The sequence below is a fragment of the Cheilinus undulatus genome, linkage group 10 (genome assembly GCF_018320785.1).
Source record: "Cheilinus undulatus linkage group 10, ASM1832078v1, whole genome shotgun sequence".
NCBI classification, from domain to species: domain Eukaryota; kingdom Metazoa; phylum Chordata; class Actinopteri; order Labriformes; family Labridae; genus Cheilinus; species Cheilinus undulatus.
In genome coordinates this window covers 39,727,379-39,735,765 of record NC_054874.1, presented here as the reverse complement: position 1 = coordinate 39,735,765, position 8,387 = coordinate 39,727,379, and positions in this window count along the sequence as shown.

Below are 8,387 nucleotides of genomic sequence, written 5' to 3'. Positions count from 1 at the left end.
ACCTTAGTTCAATTTTAAAATGAGAGCTACAACAGACAGAAAAGCAGCCAGTGACGGACAAAAGTGCTACTACCTCATATGGAACCACTCTGGTTTTGAAGGATCTGACCTTCAATAATGCAAAATAACTTGCAGATTCTTTGCAGGGTCAGAGCTGCCCTTTTATCAACTGAAATATATAAAATCATGATCTGATCTCAATGTTTATTCTGTCACATTTAAGCAGCTCTAACTGGACACAGTTTTCTGAAGGATTTAAGCCCCTCAGTTCCACCTCTGCTGTTTCTTGACTGATCATAACTTACTGGAGGTAGTAGTTCTTACACGGTGACTGCCGTTGTTGGGTTTTAAAAGGCCTTGTTGGAAACCAGTAAGTGATGTAATTGAGTCTATGAGTCCATGTTTTATACTGTCTAATATCCTGCCTTGCATTACAATCAGACATTTTGGGCCTTGACAATTATGAAAATGTGAGCTAAATCCCAGAGAGAACAATAAATGTATTTGTTCTGACGGAGGCTCTCTCTGTTTGAATGCCATATTTTCTGAAGCAGCTTCAACAAATGACATCGGCCTTGTGGAGAGGACAGACTTACAGTTTATTTGTTGACTTCCCACAACAGATATGAGGTTTCTCTCCTCTCCTTGAGCGAGACATAAATCTCACCAACACAATAAGGTTGGAGCTGGAAATCATTAAAAAACCTCCTGTGGTGTCAAGTTTACTCTGGGAGATCGTCACCTCTGAGGGAGACTTGGCCACACTGAGCCTTTTGTGCCGAGGACCATTTGTACCCTGTTGCTGCTAGCAGGGGACTAATATCTGGTTCCTGGCACTGCTGCTGCTGCCAGATTTTTTATGAGGCTGTCAGCCTGTGAAGGCAGCATCCTGCTGCAGCAACAATTACCTGCTAATGCACATTGGCTAATTTGGATCTGGGGAGAGGGTTATTATGCAGCAATCAGCTTGAATCTAAAACCATGGTGTGTGTGCTAAATGATAGTACAGTATGGGTTGCTAATGACGTTTTACTACAATGGCAACATATACCTGTGATATCACTTTGGGTTATAGCCCCTTATTAGAGCTGTTTTTTCCAGTAGAAACAGATGTAGGGGAAGGTGTGTGTTGGTGTGTTGGTGTGCTTTGTGTCTGTTAAATCAAAAGATGAGCGCTTTACTGAATATTTTTATTTTTATTTATTATTTTTTTTTTTTTAACCTTTATTTAACCAGATAAAAGACCCATTGAGATCGAGATCTCTTTTACAAGGGTGACCTGGCCAAGAGGTCAGCAGCACATGTCTTAATAAATAATTATATTCAACAATTAGTAGGCAATATGTTAGAACACACAATAAAATTAGAGGTAGAGGCCTTTTTCTGTAATATGAGCACATTTGGTACATATGTTCACCAGATGTTAAAAATCCCTTCTGTTTAAGTGCATCTTCTGTTGCACACAGCGATAGAACAGGAGGTGAAGTGTCAGGAAACTTTTTTAAGCATACTAAAGAAAAATATGCATCTGAAATGCAGGAATTTCTTATACTGCTCTACACCACAGAGGATGAAAGGTTGTTTGTGGCGTCAAAAGCTTTCAGATTTGTGTTGTTGTCACCCTCACTGTGGCCCTCAGTGAAGCAATTATGAATGTGAAAAGCATCACAGATTTCTCTAATGCACCATAACAGATTAAGATGTGAAACTGATAATGCAATGTAATTACTCTTAACTTACAACACAGACAGTGTCAGAGCGCATAACAAGAGCTGCAGCTGACAAGAACAAGAGGGTGAACAGTCTTTGGACAAGATTATGTCTGGATATAACTCACTGTAAAATCAGATGAATAACCTGCACTTTTCATGCCTATTTTTCATCTAAAAAGCTGCAGCCTATACACCAGGATGACTTTATACGACCAGTATAAAGTGCCAAGACACACAACATCATAACGCCATCACTGTCACACAGTTATAGCATTGTGTAATGCAAGTGGATGCTTCAGCTTCACTGCTCAGAGTGTGCTGGAATTCATTACAGCACTGACCACACCTGCAGGACATAGCGCCACTTTTTTAACTGCTGTCCCGCCCTCACCATGGCATAACATGCATTTCAAGAAAACAGGAAGTATACCGATGTGTAAATAAGCTGTGCTGAGCACTGGTTTGACAAAATGCTCCTCGGTAAGGACAACAGGAGATGGGCAAAGGAGGGCAGCAGTGTTAATTTTGGCAGCTATTTTTAATTTTAGTTTGAGTCTTAAGAAGACATGTCTTTTTGTTTTAGTCACATTTTAGTCATTTCTACCCGTTTCAGTTTTAGTCTATAAAAACTAAAAACATTTTAGTCTAGTTTTAGTCCATAAAAAGTTGTCACATTTTACCTTTTACTTTTAGTCCAAGCATTTATTTTCTTGCCTTAATCTGGTACCAAATCATGGTAGCGTGTTCTAAGCACTTTACCAGACCAGGGGTCCCTGCTTTCTACAGCTGCATTGTTTTTTGACAGATTAACCAACAGAAGAGAAATATCATGGATTCGAATGTCCGACGAAAACTACATTGAATTTTAGTCTAGTTTTAGTCTTCTTGACTGCAACTAAACTTACTTTTTGTCAGTTTTAGTCATCACAGATCTATTTTTGTCAGACTTAGTCTAGTTTTTGGAAAAAAGGCTGTAGATGAACATTTTAGTCATAGTTTTAGTCTACAAAATTAACACTGGAGGGAAGAATGACTTTGTGAGTCTGTCTCATCACTGTAGGCTGAGAGCTTGACTACCATATCATAGCTAGGGGGTAGAGCCGACTCTATCCTGTGAAAACAGATAGTACTAAAAGAGCAACAAAGCTTAGGGTCGGTTATTTCAGTCTCACAATACAATTAGTATCATGATACAGAGGCCATGATACGATACATTAGGCATGGGCAATATGGCCTAAATATCACAGTATTTTTCTTGCCCTTTAAAGTAACTGTATCATATCACAGTACTACAAAATTAAGAACTTATTTGAATGCAAATTCTGGTACTTTAGACAAGGGCTGGGCAATTAATCGAAAATTAGATTAAATCGCTGCAATTTTCAAGTCCCAGAAGGTGCACTATTTCTTTAAAAATCTCAAACCTCTGCTGAAGAGCCGATTTTAAACTTTTTTTGCAGCAGAGAACTTATGCTTTACATATACTGCAATTGTTCAATAGTCTACAAAAAAATTGTACTTTCTTCAATTTTTTTTTTACATTTTTCTGATTAAAAATGAGGATGACATAAAAATCACAACTCCCTTCAACACAAATATTCATATCTAAATTTCAATACAAGTCAAAATCCCTACAATTCGATGTTTTTTTCAAAAATGTTCAGCCCTAGTTTTATCTAGTATTGTGTTGGTTATAATATGATTGATCTACTGTGAACAAGTTGCTATGTTGCTGTTATTACAGACATCAAACTTAAAGAGGAAAAAAACACAGGTTTTCCCTGTTTACTGTATTGCACATCATGTAGCCTGAAGCAAAACATATTTGTGGCTGGACTCAGACTAGTGTCATGACACCAAAATTTTAACTTTGATACGATCACTAGTTTAGTATCACGATACTTGAAACATAAAACAATACTAGTTTGATACTCAATGCCTGATGGATTAGAAGCAGGATGTTTACATGGGATGGTCACATTTTGAAAAGCTATTTTTTAACAACCTAAAGTATAAAAAATACATCATAATAAAGTTTTAATCATTATTTTATTCAGAAAACTCCTTTATGTATAATCAATTACTTGGTACTCCATTTGTTCTCATACAGTGTGGGCTTATGCAAAACTAGGAGACTCACTGAGTTTACAAAGTTCATTTTTATAGATGTTTCAATCCCTCATTTTATGTACTGTAAGGTTTGCAGCTACTCTGACAGATTTTATTTAAATCAAATGTGATTCTTTATAAACACTTTATCTCATAACATTTAATACATAAAAATGTATGTATTTCAGGCCTGCCCTGCACAATGTGTGTATTATATTATAACTCAATTAGATTGTATAAATCCAAACAGGGCTTTAACACTAAAATGTTGCTCCAGTTTCCAAATCAGGTTATTTTTGTATTTATCAGGGCTTTATGTTCACTCTGGGTACTGCACAGAGGGAGTTTGGCATTTTATTTTTCCAACAAACTGTTCAATCTCACACTATAAAGAGACTATAATGATATATAAAAATAAGTTACAGCACTACTGTAAGCTTTTAAGCTATTCAGTCATTTTAAAAGCACTTAAACAGCCCCTTAACAATTCTGCATCATAAATTCATCATCTTAGAGCTCATGTAAGCCCATCAGGTTTTTCTTCTGCTGGGTGGGGTTGACTTGATTTACCAACGCTATGTTTATCAGATAACATAATTTAGCAGCCTGTAATCTTCCTACTGGCAGGCTAGCCAGCTAACTTCTGTGCTAAACTGTTTAGTACTACTTGGACAGGTCTGGCACTGGGTGCTTGCAGCTGGTGAGCCTAGCCGTTGTCACTAGCTGCTAATAAGCCTGGTGCCATGTGTGGACAAAGACCAGTGTTTCTGAAGTGCTTTAACTTCTTACAGCTTGCCTGATTCGTGTCCAACTCCTGACTTTTTGCTGTTTGAAGAAACCCTAAATAGTCCAGTATCTTTGCTTTTAGCCTGCTGGCTGTAGAGAAACACTATGATCCATGCTACTGGTCTGAGGAGTCGACTTGTTTTGGTCTGAGGAGTTGAGTGAGGCGTGTCCTGCATCATGCAGTTTTATGACTGCTGCCATCTGCTGGCATTTTTGTTAACTGCACCATATTTGGGAATATGGATTGATGAAAAGCTTTCATTTAATGTACATATTTCTAATTTAATTAAGAAACTCAAATGGAAGATCGGCTTTTACTTTAGGAACAAATCATGCTTCACATTCTCTGCAAAGAAAAAACTCGTGGAAGCCACTTTTCGAGATGTGATTGATTATGGTGATATACTGTATATGCATGCAGTCCTCCTCCTCCTTAAAGAGACTGGATTCAGTGTGTCATGCTTCTCTACGTTTTATTTCAAATGCAAAATCTCTCACCACTGCATTCTTTATGATCTGGTTGGTTTGACATCACTAAGCATTCGTAGAAAGCAACACTGGTATATGTTCATCTATAAAGCTCTGCTAGGTAAACTCCCAGAATACCTCAGCAATCTTCTCTCTATCAGCTCTAGTAGTCTCTATCTGCGAGCCTTCAAGTGGTTGCTTCTAAATGTTCCCCAGTTTTTGACAGATCTGGGCAAAATGGCGTTCTCCTATCATGCACCATGGTCATGGGATATCCTTCAAAAATCTCTCAAATTAAAAACACTCATATCCTTTAATGATTTTAAGAGTATCATAAAGAATGCAGTAAAGGAGGAATGTCACTGTTTTTCTTGAGAGGCCACTTTCTCTGAATAGCTGTTACTCTGTTTTATTGTTTTAATGTTTTTACTGTCTTTTACTGTTTTACTGATCATTTATGTATCATGTATCTGTATCTGTTTTATATCACTTTTGACTTTGTATGGCTGCTACCTTGGCCAGGTCTCTCTTGTAAAAGAGATTTCTAATCTCAATGGGACTTCCTGGTTAAATAAGGATTAAATAAAATAAAATTTAAAAAAAAATGGGAGATGTGTATTTTAAAACTGTCATCACAGCATCACAGCTGTACTGATGCTGTAAAATCTGTATCAATTCATGTATTGGCAAGGTGTCCATGATGAAATATTGCCATATAATTGTTCTGAGCACAGGCCAAAGAAAGCTGCAGAGAAACTGCACATTATGGTCTTAACTGGATGAAATTTAAATCACCAGAAGGAAATTTTTAACCTTTTCCCCCCTTTCAAAGAATTCAAAAACAGACTGCAGCTTATACAAAAGGGCGACTTGTATACCGGATTAATGGTATTTATATTTCTGAAATGAGTCTACGTTTCGTTTCTGCATAGAGGAGGGCCAGATGATTGCTTCTGTGCAGGAGAGAGTCATTTGCTAAACACAGGTTTTACTCTGTGTCCTGATACAAACTTACAAAGCATACAAACTTTGGTCATCGTGCCATCTTTCTATTAACACTTCATCCTTTAAATATTTCATTCTCTGCTCTGCCAGAGTGAAAAGGATATGAAAGAAAAGGATTCATGGATGCCCTTGCTATAAAAACCTGAAAGTCTTGATGGTCTGTCAGTTATCAGTCTCACACAATGTCTTTGTGGATGCAAAAGTGCTACTGAAGAGTTAAATTATGTGACTAATAGAGAAGCTAAATAAAAGTGGAATTTAATCTGTATCTCCTGTTTTATTTCCATTTTAAAAGTGTCCTCTAAAGAGGAGGACTGGATTACCTTGAACTAAAAGAGCTACGTATGTTCAGGAAGCTATTATTCTGAAAATTTGTGTTGAATCAGGGATGGATGTCTTCTATTTGGGCCAACGCTGAAAAACATGCAGACATGACAATGAACAACATGGACAGAAATATGGATAAAACAAGAACAGACAGACAGCTTGGTGTATATACATGTGCATATTGAACGTAGAGCTTTAAAGTGCTCTATAAATAAACTTCAAGTACATTCCTAAATGAGCCTTTAAAGACCAGATGGTGTGAGAAATGCACACATGCAGTCTAATAAGCAAACAAACTGTTCAGGCAAGACTCATTAAAATATCTCACCAAAAAAGCTTTTAAAGGTTTTCACGGGTTGACCTTGAAAAATTTCCAATTTTAAAAGTACTAAATAAACATTTAAATTGATTTGAAATTTAGTTTTGAAGGCTGGAAAATTATATTATTATTATAAATCAACTTTACTCAAGTTCTATCCTTAGCAAGTGTTAATTTAATTAAGCTTTAAGTGACTGCCTTGAACTCCTCACCGACACATTTATATGTCAGAAGAAAGAAATTCAGCTGCGGTGAAAACTTTATCTGTATGAATGTTGATTGTGTTTGACCTGCAGTCTCATATGTACTGATTTATTTTCAGAGATGTTTAGCATGTAGAAGCATCTTTTGACAGCTACTAGCGGAGGTGATTTACGTATTTTACCTCATAACTACAGATGACTTCTGGGAGTTCTCGTCATTAAAATGAGTCATGGAGGGAAACGCTGCAGGGGGTGTGCCAAGTGAATGCAGAATGCCACTGTTTTATTTATGATACCTTGTTATCTTGACTTTCCCCTGCATGGAGAAACAACATTAAATACATATATACTAGAATATATCTTTGAACTGAACTGAATCATTCCTATATGTATATATGAAAAAACAGATCAAATACCATGTGTTTACCTACAATATGTGACTGCAGGAGGAGAGAACTTTCACATGTTTCAAATCAAAACAAAAAGCCCTGTCCAGATTAGGGATGTGCCCATTTAGTCGACTAAATGATGAAACACTGTTATCTCACCAGTCACACCAGCATTACTAGTTGGTTGACCAACAAAATAGTATTTCAATCACTGATTCATTGGATGATTATGTTGTGTTTGTGTTGTGTTTAAGAAATCTAAATTCAGTCACCTTTATCAGAAAAAAACAGAACAAAGTTTTTCCAGAGCAGTTACATTTGAGCTAATAACTATCGCGGCAGCAGCCACTGGATACAGCAGCAAACCCCACCTATAATAATCCCAAACCCATGCCGAAGCAGACCAAGAGAAGCATGACAGTAAATTTTTCAGTCATGACTAACTTTCAGTGGCTCTCTGCTTGTATCAATAAAGAAATGTTGTCCAGTTCTGACAGAAATGCTGCTGTGACCACCTCTGAGCTAGTTACTCCACTAGCAGCCATTGTACTCAACTACTCACAGTAAAACTAGGCCTGTCTCCCCATGACTCTCACAAACTCAGGCAGAAGAGAAAATATCTCTTCCATTATGAAAAGCTTCAAGTGTTGTTTTAATTCCTTATTTCATGCAGAAACGTGGTCCAGTTCTGTTGGAACTGCCGCTTTGTTAAAGCTACATCAGTGCTAATCAACACCGCCCTCATTCTCCTCAAATGACGCTGATTGGTCTGAACAGCATGCTATTTGGCACAAACAGTGTGGATTGGAGCTTTTCAAGATGGATTTGCCTAAAGACAGAGATGGAGTCTGGCAAATACATCTGCTTTGCAAGGTTAGATTAGCCATGATAAAGTTTATTAATAATCCTATATGTTGGTGGTTATTCTAGGCACTTAAGTATTCACTTTTTTTTTTTCACTATGTGTACATAAGCAAGAATGTAACAGAAACTTACAAACACACGGGAGTACTCTGTCAAACTCCCACCTAATATCCCACCAACATATTCCAAAACCTCTTTTGAAACA